General features: G+C 38.6%; 1 protein-coding gene across 5 annotated transcripts in view; it reads right to left on the reverse strand.

The window, feature by feature from the left end:
- The window catches only part of vti1a (vesicle transport through interaction with t-SNAREs 1A), a 148,116-nt gene that overhangs the window by 34,260 nt on the left and 98,177 nt on the right, over positions 1 to 15,679 (reverse strand). The gene's annotated exons all lie outside the window — the stretch shown is intronic.

Consider the following 15,679-nt stretch of genomic DNA (forward strand, 5'->3'; position numbering starts at 1 on the left):
CATACATATAAACTCTAATATTAATATATATATATATATATATATATATATATATATATATATATATATATATATATATATATATATATATATACACACACACAAGTCTAGACAGGAACTTAAAGCTATTTCTAGGGCTTTGGGACACTGCAAACCAAAGTGGAAGACATAAAACATGAATTGAACCCTGCCAAGAGCAGCTGACCAACCAAAATTACTCCAAGGGTGCCAATCAACTCATCTAGGAGGTCACAAAATAATCCAGAACAACTAAAGCACCGTATCTTTCCGTCTAGTTAAGGTCAGAGGGAAACATTCAACCAAATGAAACAGACTGGGAAAGAACAGCATTCATGGGAGAGTTCAAAGGTGTACTGCCTATGCAAATCTCAGATAATTATAATGTCATTGTAATCAACTGAACTGATGACAAGTTATTTGTCCAGTTACATCAAAACTAGCACAGTTTTTCAGGAAAGAAACAAGACCCCTAAAGGCAAACATGGCAGTAGCACTGTACTAGTCAGAGTCATTGAGAGGGAAATTAATTTTGACAGAATATTTACCAGAAAATTCCTATGAACACAGTCAGGAAATCAGTTAAGCATTCTTGGGTTATGCAGATTAAAAGTGCGACTTAAGACCGGACTTAAACACAATTTATATGTTGCATAAACATATAAATGCATAACCTGGCTGACAACAGGTTATGCATTTGTGGCTTCAATGTGCCACATTGAAGCATTGAAAATGCTTCAATGTGGCACAACTAAAAAGTTCATAGAAGTAATAAGGAGGCAAAATTCCTCCACAGTGGTGAGAAAGACACTTAAAGTTAATACTTTGTGGGCTTGTGGTTTAGTTATTAGGGCAGCTATGTTTTCACATTGCGTTTATATGGTGTTTATCAAAAGAAAATCTGAAAGGGGGGTAATTTTTTTTTTTTCCCTCAGGGTTGTATGCAGGACTTTATGAAAGCAAGTGAATGGACAGTGGCTTGTTTTTTTTTTTAATTACAAAGCTATAATCATAAACTTTTAAAACAAAATGACAAAAAATCACAAAGACAGTCTTAGAAATCTTCAAGCTCTTAACACCTTAACATTTCTTAAGTATTTTTTATGTATGATATTTTTTCTTTTCCAAACCCGCTGGCTTTCAGCTGTGGTATCCCTCGCTATTATATGCTTTGATAACATGGTGCTTTGCTTCAATTCTGTACCTCGGTTGCTACGACGTAATTAAAGATCAGTAAAATGAAACCAGTGTTTAGAAATGGTTTATGTCTAGTCTGTTTTTTAAATGCTCCACCACGAGGGAACTTTTAGATGGGATGAGTGTACGTCAACGTCTTGTTAAACAAAATGAGAGTCCTGGCCTAGAGGCTCAGGGAAAAACAACCACACAACAGAGCCTAAACACGAGCCAGGACAGAGGACAAATACAGCAGAAACAGCAGGAAAACATTTGCTGCTGGCTGGAATATCAAGCTCCTCACATGTGTGTGATACTCCATGATGCAGTCAGGTCAGCTGAGGAGAATGAGGGTATTGGCGGGCTCCACAAACAGGCTGGGAAAATGACACTAGGATGCAAGGCCAAGACATCAGTGTCCTCACAACTTCCCTGTAACAGTGAAGCAATGTTAGCCATGGCGCCATCAGAATGTGGGGTAAGGGGGGTTATGGTTTACACAATGGCTAACAGGATGTATGCAAGGGACCCAGTAAACGCTTAGAAAACAAACAAAATGGCTCTAAATGCTGAGCTGCTCTACATTTCAGAATCCAATGTTATTTTAGGGAGAACTGGATATTTTTCTTGTGTTGCCTGCATCTAACAGGCAAGAATGGGGCAGCTGTGTGACATCTGTAGCAATTTGTATCCAGATTAGCTTAAAGATAAAGATATCACTTATTGCAAAGTTGTCTGGGGTTGTAAGGAGTCTTGTAGCAGGCCCCTATTTTGATCAAACATTTGCTTTGTCTGGCTTGCAAAAGTTCTCTAAATCTCTCAAACTTTGAGGACATCTTTCATCCATAGCCATCTTTAGGTTCTATTGTATCGCTGATGGCTTCTAGTATATCAGATGGAAGACACCATATTACACCGGTTCCAAAAGTTGGGGTTAGGATCGATTCATAACAGTAGGGGCATGAGATTTCTTTCAAAAATCGCACAAAACCACAAAAACTATAATAGTCAAGAGTTATGTAGTCAATACGTTATGTGATTTGATCTAGGTAATTTAAGTGAAATTACCAATGTCATAAACAGTATATGGGATCCCAAAAACTATTGTTTTCTACATTTCTAGAAATTTTAATTACTTCTTTTAAAATAACTTTTGTCATATAGCTTGTTTTTTTTTAATAACCTTACTATTTGATTTTACAAGCAAATAAGAACAAATAGATGTTAATGTGGTTTGGAAAATTTTTACCAGTCACAGTAATATTGCTAGCTCACAAATGAACACAAATAATAAAAAAAAGGCCTATAAAAAGTTTTCAGAGCTGTGCTGTGAGCATGGATCTTCACGCTGAGGCAGGTCACAATGGGATGATGTTGACCCTTTAGGTGCAAACTGTGATCCCTGTCGCCAAAGAGACGCGAAGATTGTGGTGTGAGCAAGGATATCTTCTCTAGAGCTGGCAGCGGGCCCGATCTAGCACCAAGGTGCACAGCCAACTGCTCCCATCCCTCAGTCACACCCTCCCTTCTCTGTGTCTTTCCCCCCACAGCCTCCTGAATGCCAGTCTGCCTGGCTGGTGTGGTCCAAAAAGAAGCCAGCCGTTGGGGCCAATGGGGCACGGAGTCTCTGCCAGCTGGGCAAGCACTTCACGGCCGAGCACCACTCTCCAAACAAACAGAGCAATGGGCCACAAGCCACGGGCAACATGGAACCTGTCATTACCAGCAGTGCAATGCTGGTACACTCCCCAAAAGCCCAAAAGCCCAAGCCAGGCCAACAGCTTCAGTATGCAATGCACTTGACTTTAACAAATTTCTTAGCCGTTTTTGCCAACAAAGACACGTTGATAGAATGGTATAGATCAAGCTATCCACTTGCTTTGTGTCTATTAACTCCTAAAAAGTTAAGCTAACTTTAATCGTCAACCGTTTGGAATGAGAAACGTTGCAACTTTTAAAGTGTGACGTTTAAATTAGAGATGCTTAAACAAAGCGGAAAAATTGTTCCATTTAGGTTGGGATTACCTGTAGATTACACAACTCATTGAAAAAACTGTTTTATTTTTTTTATTAAACTGGCTACAATGTTAAACCAATGCAGGTACTTGCGCCATTTTTAATATTTTTGTCGCCACCAGAACTGGTGTAACTAGTGTCACTTTTCTCTAACTTTGAGCTAAGACATATGGAAAAAATAATAATTTTAAAGTGGCAAGGTATGTGAGCCTTTCATCAGCCTAAAACTAAGTCCCAAGGTCAAACAAAAAAGAGCTTTAACATTTATAAAAAAGGTAGATTAGCACCAACAAAACATGAGCACAATTTCTGCTGTTTATTTTGATATTACTCTTTTTGCACGGTTTGACAAGGTTGATGTACCACATACAGCTGTGGTTACAAGTGATATTTTCAAACTAATCTATCGATAAAATTTCCAACTTATCTCTTAAACATCTTTTAAGGAGTGTGTGTCTTTAATTGTACCCTTAATTCTACCATAACACCAACTCTAAAGTCATCTTACTAGAGTGATGACCTAAAGTGTGCAAAAACATTTAACCGGAAAAGCATTCGACAAAGACAAAGTTTAGAGCAACAAATACGTAAAACCATTTCATATAGAAAAGTTTGCATGCATGATCTAAAAATCTGCTATCTAAAATAAGAATGAATTCAACATATTTGTGAGCATTTTGAATTGCCTTGTTGCTGAAAATGTGCTATATAAATAAAATTACCTTACCTTACGTCCTATTATCAACAAGCACTGCCAAAGAGAGGACAGAGTTCAACGCTCAAAGAATGAATTTATAAGAAAGACATTATTATGAAGTTTCACCAATAACAGACCAAGGGCCAAATAATAGACTGAGAAAAATAATTCTTTTCTATAAACTCTTTTACTCAATTATTATCGGGACAAAGTAAAGTCTGGGCCAAATGCAAAGAATGAAAATAAAGTAAATCTTTTTAGACAAAAGTATTACTGGCCTATTACCCTTTTCACACTAACAACTGCTATTTCAAATCCTGAAGAAACTACAAGACTGGATGAGTCTCTTTTTCCATAATCTGAATTACTTTAGTTTTTTTTTAATGGCATTTAATCTTGCAGCAATCACTACTAGATTAACTGATCAAAATTTTAGCATTTATTTGAAGATTAATTCACAACTGAGAAAAAGTCAAACAAAAAAACCCCTGAACAAACAAGGAAGAAAACAAGCGTGCTTTAACATTTTTGAAAGGTTCTTTTGAAATGCCAAAACTGAATGGCATCTTTCTCTTTCACAGGGTAGTAAAATCTGCTGAATAAAACAACAATGATGATGTGAATCAATAACAAAAAGGCAAAAGCTCCGCTCTTCGATTCGGTTATTCCTCCCTTCTGCTGTATCTTTTTTAATCGGTGACACTTCTGTCAGGAATGAATCACTCCAATTTTCATATGACAATAGAAAGAATTCAAACAAGATTGAGATTGAATTTGAAGATTGGATTTTGGCAAATAAGACATGTTGAAAGTGGTTTTCTTCAGTATTTGTTAAATAAAACCTCTTGTGTTTTAGACATCATGGAATGCCTTCACAACATCACCAAACCAAACTAAGGGATGGGTGGGCCTGGCCTTTTGCCTCCCAGGCTTTGGTATTGAAGCACAAAAATACAATATAAATCCCATTTTTGTGTTTTGTATAAAAGCGCTCAAGGTTAGAGGGTGTTTTGCTTGGAAACGGGACCAATGTGATGTTAAAGTATTTTACAGGAGCTCCTGTTGTCTACAAATGTTTTTCCCTTTAAACCTTTAAACTTTCTTAAAGAAAAAAAATTGCGATTGTGTTTTATTGTTTTGCCCAATTGTGATAAAGATGCCATCAACAACATTGCAACAATGTTCTGCCTTTGTTTCATTGCACCATCTTGGGGGGCAGCGAGGATGAGACAGACATACAGAGGCGCAGTAAATGATTGATGAGCTAGACGAAAATATTAAGACAAGTAAAAATTTGAGCTTTTCTAAATATTTCAAGCAAAGAAAGATATAAGAAGAGCAACACCACTAACGGTAAAAAGTATAAAGAAACACTGCTCATCACCAAAACAACTTAAAACCAACAGTATAATATGGTGGTACTGGCATTACGCCCCGGGGTTTTCTATCCTTAGACAGAAAATTAGAACTAGACTTTTTTTCAATGTGGATGAAATCATGAACAGTGTAAAATATCTGATAGCAAACACCAAACTTGTTAGGAGACTACTAGAAAGCTAAAGATAAAGAAGGATTTTATTTTTTAGCACCAGTATGTGTTAAAATCACCAAACAAAATATATATATATATGGAATAGCCCAAAAAGTTCATAACTAGATTTGACTGAAATTTTTCACCTAAGCAGGTCTGAAAATGACAGATATCTTCAGATTTTATTAGATTTGCACAGCTTTTGCAGTGGAGGGTTGAGAAATATTATGACCTGTTTGTTTGGACGGTTAGTTCCATTGACGTCTATGGTTTTGTCGTCATCTTGCAGCTTCATTTTATGTACATTTTCATTTATCTTCATTAAAATATTGATTAAATAATAATCCTGTTCTGCTTTCTGCATTTTGGTCCAGTTTTAAACTCAGCAAACTTAACACCAGCTTTCTATTCTCATATTTTTGTTGAATTTTTACAGAATAAACACTATTTTGCCAAAAGTATCATCTCACAGTTCATTCAGGTGGTCCCATCATTTCCTTGGCCACAAATGTATAACATCCAGCATCTAGGCACACACTCTGCTTTTACAAATATTTGTGAAAGAATGGCTTGTTCTCCGTGAACTTCAGTGTGTTACGGTGTTAGATTCCCACCTATGCAATAACTGCAGTAAGAAAATCTCTTCGCTACAAGATGTTCCACAGTCAATTGGGTGATTGGGAATGACAGCAACTCTGCCACAAAGTGGGAGGGAACATAAAAATCACAGAGTGGAGTGCAGAGTGTGCAGAGGTCTCCAACTTTCTACCAATCAACCAATGCAGACTTCCAAACTTTACGTGGCCTTCAAATTCACTCAAGCATGGATAGAGCGATTCATTTAATGGTTTCCCTGGTCAAGCAGTTGCATCCAAGCCTTACACCACCAAGAACAATGCCGAATGCTAGATTAGGGCTGTAAAACATGTCGCCACAGGATTCTACAGCAGTAAAGAGGTACTCTCTGGTGTGAGAAATCATACGTCTCTGGTTGGCAACCCGATGGATGACCCTGTGTTTACCAGTTGCCAGGAATATGGCACTTGCCTGACAGCATTGTGCTAAGTTTAGAGTTTGGTGGAGAGGAGATTATGGTGTGGAGCTGTTTTTTTATGAGCTGAGTTTGGACTTTTGGTTCCATTGAGAAGAACTCTTAACACATCCACACACCAAGGCATTTTGGACAATTTTAAGCTGCAGTCCATCAGGATGTGGATGAGCAGGTTTTGTGTGGAAGAACTCGACTGACCTCAGCCTCACAGCACACAGAGAATGTGAGCCAGACCTTCTCGTCCAACATCAGTGTCTGACCACACAAATGTACTTCAGAATCACATTTACCGCCCAATACTGTGTGCACAAACAAGGAATTTGGCTTTGGTTTTCAAGTGGCCATGGTGTACACACAACAGAAGGAAATAACATAAGAATGTAGATTTTTCTGGAAGAATTGTCAAAATTTCCCATAAACTCCCTCCTAAACTTTAGAAAACACCTTCCCAGAAGAGACACAGCAGTTAAAGCTGGAACCCTTCTGGATTGATGGCAGTTAAGATCTGAGAGGCTTGATTGAGCATTTATTTTTAAATCACAACCACCTGACAGTTCAACTGGGGTGTGTAGACTTTATACATGCGGTTTAAATATATTAACATAAGCACAACAACAAAAGGAACATACATCATCACAGAAAATTGTCCGAGTGACACTATTGTAAAACTATGCACCACACGATAGCAGCCCTTTTTTCTCCTCTTTATACAAAACAAGCTTTTATTGATGAAGCGGCATTCCACAAAATTCCTGGAAGCTGTGGCAAAAGCCTGCCCAGAAGTATCTATGATGGCATGCTGGGAGGAAAAAGGAGTCAAAGAAAAGACAATGTGATAGGTTCTAATTGCTTCAAAATGTCCTGGAGAAGGCCCCCTATTACCTATTTAAATCAGCTGATAATGGGAGGCTAGAAGGAGGAGACGGAGGGGAGCGAGGGGAGGGTATGCAGAGGGTGAAAGCTATCCTCTGCGCTGCTGTCGCCTCATTATTTTCTGTCTTGACGGACGCCTGCGCTCAACCCCTGGATGAATGGTCCTGTGCTGAATAAGTTATCGCCAGACAGACAAAGGGAAGGGTGCGCTCAACAAACAACACAGCACTACTGCAAAAGCACAAATCTCTTCTTCCTCTCCTTCTCAGCCCCTCCACCCCCAGCCCCACTCATACCCACTATCTTTTCCCCTCTAGACGAAAGGCTGGGCCTGCCACAGACTGAGAGCTCACCTGTAATTTCTACAGAAGCTCACAGTAGGAGGGGATAACATAAGGGATATAATAAAACAAAAGGCAGGAAGGAAACCAGCATCTATGTTCGCTGAGAAGATATACACTTCCATTCCTCCATTTTGTTTTATCTTTCCCTCTTTGTTTGTGCAGCACCTCAGTAATAACAGGGACCTCCTTTGGACAGCATCTGAAGATGTCTGAGAGGATGCTTTTTGTTCTCAAGACAAGGCCCACAGCATGATCATTGAGGATGTTTTGGTTTCATCTGATGTTTATTTTGCTTACTTCTGTTCTGCGGACTGTCAGGGCTTGGGATATCAAATCAGGATCATTCCTATACAATGCTCCCATGGGTGGTGGAGGTGTCAAGAGGATTCCCTATAGCTGCTAAACTCGAGCTAGGCAATATCTACAACTGGAAAGAAGCCCAGCTCCACAAATGATTATGGGGACGATGTGCTCCACATCTGCCAATTCCTCACCCCTCCCATCACTCAAAAGTAAGAGGTGGAACTTTTGGACAGGAAAGCCTCTTTCCCTTCTGACGGGGAAATCAGAGGGTGCCGTGGCCCGACAGGCGCTTGACGGCAGATCAAAAAGGGCGGGTACCCTTGGAGTGACACCTGGAGCCACTTCAAGGGATGAGAGCGCCACTGATCTCCAGTCATCTCGTCAGAACGACAGTCTGTCAGGGTTAAAGGAGTGTGGAGGGAAAAATATAGAAACTCCATCGGTTCGGATGGTGTTAGTGAGGTCCAACGAACCATCACCTCTATATCGGGACGAGATGACCCCTGAGCATTTGGAGAAGTGATGGCACAAAGTCTGTTTTTCTTTTTTAGGGTTGAAATACTGAGATTCAGCTTTGAAGACGAGTTCCTGGACAAGCTGAGAGATACTTGTACCAATAAAAGAGTCTAACTCAAAATATGCCCAAAGTTTCTGCTTGCTTTGCTTTAACTTGAAATGCCAATTGCCTTAGAAGGTGTAAAGCAGATATTTTGTACTGTATTTAAAGTTTGCTACCCATATTAAATCCTGTTTTTTTTTTTTTTTTTTTGCAAAGATGAATTTTGAAGCAATATTTCATTGCACTCACTTGGAATTAACCTTGGAAAAAAAAGGATGCCCACTATAAGTACAGGGAAAGGGAAGCTTTGCTAGTCAGTGAAGCAATTCAAGCCTCAACAGACAAATGCATGCCTTATATAAAACAACAACACGTCTTTGCCCTTGTCAACAACCCCTTACTCTATAGCTCAGGCTTGTGTGCATCTTTTTCTTCCTGCAAAAAACGTCCCATCAGCACTCTCTAATGGGCGAGGTGTAGAAAGAGAGAAAAAGACAGCGATGGAGCGGGAAGGAGAGTGAGAAAGAGAAACAGTAAGCAGTGGTGCTTGTTTTACTCTGGAGCAGTGAGTAATGAGGCTGAGGCGCACCCTGTCATTGTCCCAGCAGCAGCCTGTGGCCACAGACACAGAGGAATAATAAAAAGTATCGTCTATCTGCAGACTGCACACTTATCTGACATTTAAAACCTGAACAGGTATTTCAAAATAAATTAAATTTATTGGTTCGTTTTTGTTTTTATCTGATAGGCCACACAGCTTATATTTGCATTCAGCCACATTCCTTTGAGAAATTTTTGAAAACTATGTTAGACCCATCGATAAAGGATATTTAAATATGAAATGTCAGCAAGCTGAAAAGTGTGTCTTTGTTTGTAATTCCTTTTACATGAATTAGGCTGTTTTTATTTAGCAAAAAAGTATGACTGGGCTGCTTGCCTTCTTTCCCCCAAATTAAAATAATTTTACCTGCTCTTTATGGTCAGAGGCAATCTGGTCAATGACTACAACAAACAAGACAGAGGAGAAGTGAGCAGCATCTCGGACATTTAAACACATCATGTTACCGCAACAAAAAACACGTGATACTTTACTTTCATGCTCCAATATGTTAACTAAACCTAACCTTAACCTTTCTCCTACTCTTGACCTAAACTTTTATGACAAATTACATTAATAAGTTGTCAAATTATTTATTGTTTATCAGCCTGTACACAGTTTAGCAGTGTGCATAGGTTACTGGTATTTGCAAACCAGAATGGGTTTCACACTGTGGAGCCCTAGGGTGATTGTGAGTCTTACAGTGGTGTTAACAGTCTGCAGCTAAATACTATTGCTCTGAATAGTCAGTTGCTAGTGGCTCAGCCGCATGGAGACTGCTTGTTGACAACTGTCATGTCAGCAGTCTTCCGCATGATTATGATTATGATAGCTTGGATTAAAAATCCCCTTTTTTAACTGGTCATATGTAATATAATTTTCGGAGAAGCTGAATTTCAAGTTTTCATTGGCTGTAAGCTATTTTAATACAAATGAACAGAAACATGCTTATCATTCTGTGGCTAACGAGTCCACAAACAAGTCACAGTTTTTCAATTAAATTGCTGCAAAAATTCACTTCTCAATCGTATTGAATATACAGCACTGCACCTGTACTCCTTTACTATCAAACACCATAAATCTATTTTACTATACCAGCAAAAAATACAGCAAAGTACTAGAAAAGAAAACACAAACAGCTTTGCAAGAATAATGATCAAACCCTTTAAGAATTTCAGTCCTCAGATCACCAAAAAACAACAAAATCACCTCTAAGAGCTAATAGCATGCTGTCCTTGTTTCTCTGAGCATATCAGACAACAGCTGCGCTCACCTTGATATGCACTATAAAGTTAACCTAAGCAGTGCCAAGGGAGTACACATGCTTCAAACTTTGATACTATGCTTCTTTGCCAAAATAAAAGCAGACTGGACATTAAAAACTCAAACACGAATAGGATGTCTCCTGAGATGGGAACAGGGGAAAGTGCAGAGGTGGGACTGACCCAAAGGAATAAACCAAAAGTGAGGAGGAGCAGGAAGAGGTGGGTGCATGCAATGGGAAAGGATGCCAGGATGAACAAATTGCAAAGCAAAGTGAACATGTTCACATTTAGTATGTGGAATTATTGTGGCAGCCACACAGACAGCAGATCAGAGAGAAGATCCACTAGGAATAATCTGCTACACTTGGGACAAAAAAAAAAAAAAAGGCTGCCATGATGTGTTCAGGTGTAATTCACAAACAAACCTTACATAAAATAAACTGAATATCTCAGTAATTCAACACGATATGTGAATATTTGGCTGCAGAATTTTATTTGAACAACATTTTAAATGGTTGTAATCAATCTTATTGCTACAGATAAGAGATTTTAAAAAAGTCATCTTAGGGGTACCTGTGGTGGGTAGACTAGTTGTTAGCTTCTGAAATTATATCATGGTAAATAGTATGATTTCCATTGGAGCATGTTAAGGCATATTTGGAGTTTGAACAATTAAATTGGGCATCTATAAGCGAGTGGATCTCAAGAATTTGTAGATTTTTGTAATTTGTGGGAATACTTCACCCATTTCTATAAAAATAGAGTTCATAAGAGCTTGTTTACTTGATTAATGTGCTTAAATAAATAACTATGTGTTAAATTATGGTAAAACAATATATTATTTGATTAGAGAAATTCAGTCTTATAGGCAGCACGACTGTGGGAAGTTAATGAGAGACTGTTAATTTGAGCCATTAGATATTTGAAACTTGATTTCACTTGGGGCAAAAGACTTGGGACTTTACTGGATTTGGAAAAATGACTTGTGAAAATCCTGGCTGATAATTTTTTTTTATTTTTATATATATATGCATATATAATGAGCCCAGATACATGGTAATTTGAACTTCTCTCCTCTGTTTATCTGTGACTTGTTTGTATTCAGTTAGTTCCATGTTTTAACTGAATTTTTACAACTGATCTTGTATGTAAAATCAAAGAGCAGATAATGGCCACATGAAAATGAAGCTGGAGAAAGTAAGTTCATGGTTTGGTAACAGAGCAGCACTATTAGCATGTAAGCATCATCCTATGGGCTGATCTGATGAACAGAATGAGCCCAAGTTCTGTCCATCCTGCCTGCCCGTCGCTACTGCCAGTCCCAGCCATGAATATGGAGCTGTTCTGTGGCTGTGAGCTTGCTTATGTTTTCTGTCTGATATCTAGACCCCATTCCCATTTCAAAGGCAGGTCCACCCGGGGCCTTGACTTTTTGATCTGCCTGGCGACTGAGTCGACCACCTGCATGTGGGATCAGCTGCCAGTGAGAGCAGACAACCCCTCAGCTTCAAAATATACATCCTCTCCCCCCTCATCCTGCTCTTGCTGCTTCATTGCCCTTCACTGTAACCATCACCCCCACAGCCCCCTCCGTCCTGCTTCCAGGAGCCCCAGTGGTCCTAACTGGGTGTGGAGCTGCATGCCATACCCCAAATGTTCTGACCATGGGTGGGTGAAATGCTGGAGGAGTTCAGAAAATCAGCTGGAAGGATTTTACTCTTGTCAGAGAATCATCTTGTATTTATGAACGCCTTGGTGCCAACATGTCACAGAAACAAGAGAGGCCTTAGTTGGGGCTATGGCCTTTTTAATCAGGAACAGCAGACAGCCAGCTTAGAGTCCCTGTCATGCTGACACAGAAACAGAAAATCCCTCCTCATCTTCAACTTTCCAGTTCAAGTTTGTTTTCATCCAAAACAATGGACCCACTCAAAGTTTTTTTTTCTTCTAAGACTTTAACCAGGTCTCAATATTTTCTTGCCAAAAGTGTGAAGTGGAAGGAAAACATGATATATGAATTAATGTTTTTAAAAATAAAAATCTGAATGATTCAAAGTGCATATGCATTTAGGCCCATTTATAGATTGGTAAACAAAAAGCAGTGCAATCAATTACCTTCTAAATAATCTGGAGTCCACCTCTGTGGACTTAAGTCATTATAATAACATAATAATGATTTAATCTCATTGAATCATTATAATGTTTTAATGATATTAAAACATTATAATCCCATTATAATGTTTTAATCTTGGTAAAACATTATAATGTTTTATAATGTTTTAAAAAACATTATAATGATTTAATCTCATTATAACTACAGTTGTTCTGTGAAGGTCTCAAAGGTTTGTTAGAGCATTTTCGTCCATTGGAATGACCCAGTCAAAGTCCTAAGTCCTAAAGTTGAACGTTTGTGGCAAGACTTAAATATATATGGTCACATACAGAGTGACTCAGCTAGAGTTATTTTGCAAAGATAGTCTGCAGAAACTTCAAATGTGCAAAGCTGGTTGAGACAAAAAGAAAGGCAGGTCTACAAAGTACTGACTCAGGAGGGTTGAATTTTGTTTTGAATTTTGAATTTCAGTTTTTATTTGTAAAAAGAAAAAACAAGAACAAAAAAACCAGACACTGTCAAAACTATAATATGAAAAATGTAAAATTTCAAGTGATTGAAAATATGTTTGCAAGACATTGTAGCCTTCTCCTGACTGATACCTTTGTCCGAACAAATACTTTTGGATCATTTGTAACCTTAAACTTGAAAAAATGTTCTGGTCCTAGAAGAACAGCTGATTTCAGGTCAGTCAGACTCACTGTGGTGAATGGCAGGTGTGAACTCAAAAGACGTATTAAAATAAATTTAAATATGTCAAAAAATATTCTAGGGTTATGCACAATGATGCTATTAAGTTACAACATTTATATAAATACATATTTTCTTATAGATTGGTAGTTTCACTTGAATTTCACAATGTATTTTGCATTAATGGTAAAGCATTAATAATTTCACAAGGTCAACTTTTTTAATATTACAAAAACCTTGGATTTTGTTAAGAAGTAACCAAATCAGTATGAGGAAACAATATAAGCGGCGTCTATATTTGCAGGGCTTATTCCACACAACCAATTAACAGAACTATATCCAGTGTTTTATACCAATTACCCTCACTGGCAGAGAGGATTCTTCCCAGTTTGAAAGTTGTAACATTTTATTTTCAAACAAAACAACAGCTTTTTAGAGACAAACATGTTTCTGAATGTTCCTTACAATAAGTGATATTCACAGAGTCTTAAAGTTAATTGGCTTTCTTGAACCAAGGCAGCCGGCTTAATGAGTGAATAATTGTTTCTCAGCAGGGGTGACAGTCATAAGACCTAAAGGACAGTTTGAACAGCTGCTAGTTAAAGTGCACTACATCAGCAAAAGACAAAAAGGGAAAATCTTTTATATCCTGTGGATCACAATCAGACAAACTCCGCTCATTTCACTCTGGCCTTGATGAGAGCCAAGATTACTGACCTTTTAAGATACATTATCTCTTGTATTTGTTTTACTTTTTCCATTCAGTTTATGCAGAAAAATGTGAAGTTGCATCAGAAAGTACTTGTACTTAGCGGCTTCAAAAAAGGGACACAAATATTTGAGCCCACCTCTGGCTTGTATCAGTGGAAAATCTTACCTATTTGTAAAAGTCTTTTGTAAACTCCACTTCTTTTGTTGCCTTTCCAATTCATGCGCAATGACAAAGCCAGTGACATCAAAACCGAATATACGATTAATCAAAAACTGGGAACATTTCGCTAACAGAGGTGGAGGGGGTAGAGAGAACTCATTCAAGCATCCTGAACATAATTTTTGCTCTCAGTTCTGCCTCTCTGGTTTTAAACGACTTTAGACATTAGGTTTACAATGAAAACTCAACCTTATACGCAGACAATGATAAAATGCAAAGAAGAAAAAAAAAAAGGCAGGAAGTAGTCAGAGGGGTTTGCAGTCAGAGCCTGAGTCTGGAGAGCCCTCATAAATCCTGATTTCAGCAGGGCACTAACCAGAGGAGCTGAGGCACATCAAGAGGAGGAGGAGGAGGCGGCGCTGTGCCTCTTAAAATGCTACGTCTGATTAAGTCTTCCCATTAGGTGACAGCTGAACTTTAACATTAATATGATAATATTGAAATAAGTGCGTGTTATTTACTTCAGCTCCAAATGGGGTGGAGGGGAGATGAGGAGGAGGAGGAGGGAATAATGAATGATTTCTGGACAGCTTTGGGTGACAAGCCAGGCGAGCTGACCCTCCTCCCCCCCCACTCCTCTTCACATAATCAGAGTTGACAAAATGGAGACATATGCAGAAATATTGGTTACAGTCGGCGTCACAGCCCTGCCCAGGCCTTCCTCTCCCTACTTTATGTTGGTCGCCCCGTGAGCCGCCCAGCAAATTGTCTATGGGCACTGAAGCATCTATTTCAATTGGCACTTCCTTCCGGCCCGGGGATTTTACATTTAGTCGGTGTCATTTACATATTACTCTTAATCAAAATCCACAACGAGCAAGGAGGAGAGAGAATAAAAAGGAGAAGAAGAAGAAGAAGAAAAAAAAAAAACAACAGAGAGCAAGAAACAAAACTGTGGCGTCACGGTTCAGAGCTAAGCACCACCAGCACTTTATGAAATGGAGATGTGACAAAGTATTAAGTGCGTTCGCGTGTGTCTCCATGCGCGTTCGCAGAAAGGAGGGGTGGGCACAAGATAATGCAAGGCCGATTGATATGTCTGCGTCTGAATGCTTGGACTTGTGCCGTTTGTTGGGGGTTGCTTTGTGCACGAAGCAGAAAGCAATAGAAACAAAGAGTGGAAGTTGGATTTGAGGAAAACAAAGAAAGAAGAAAAGACGTGTGCAGCGTGAACTTGTTGGCAATGGGCTGTTCTTATTTACAGTCCAATCAAGACTCTGTGCCATACAATACAGTGATATTCCACCCAACCTCATATTTTTAATTGTCGTTCACTCACGCACTCAGCGCTTTGATTCATCTCAATGATTTACAAACAAGAACAAAAACAATACAGACCCATCTTAACTAACAGGAAGAAGGGAAATAACCAATTTTTATCACAGCTGACTGATCGTGATCATGTTATTTGCTATGCTTTTTATGATGTTAGAAGAAAAGATGTTTGTTTTATTCATTCATTCACAGCCCACAACACTGTTAAAGCACAATGCACAGAGAAAGGTGCAGAAACA

Source organism: Poecilia latipinna, unplaced genomic scaffold (assembly GCF_001443285.1).
Source record: "Poecilia latipinna isolate Pla-1442-1.1 unplaced genomic scaffold, P_latipinna-1.0 Scaffold623, whole genome shotgun sequence".
NCBI lineage: Eukaryota > Metazoa > Chordata > Actinopteri > Cyprinodontiformes > Poeciliidae > Poecilia > Poecilia latipinna.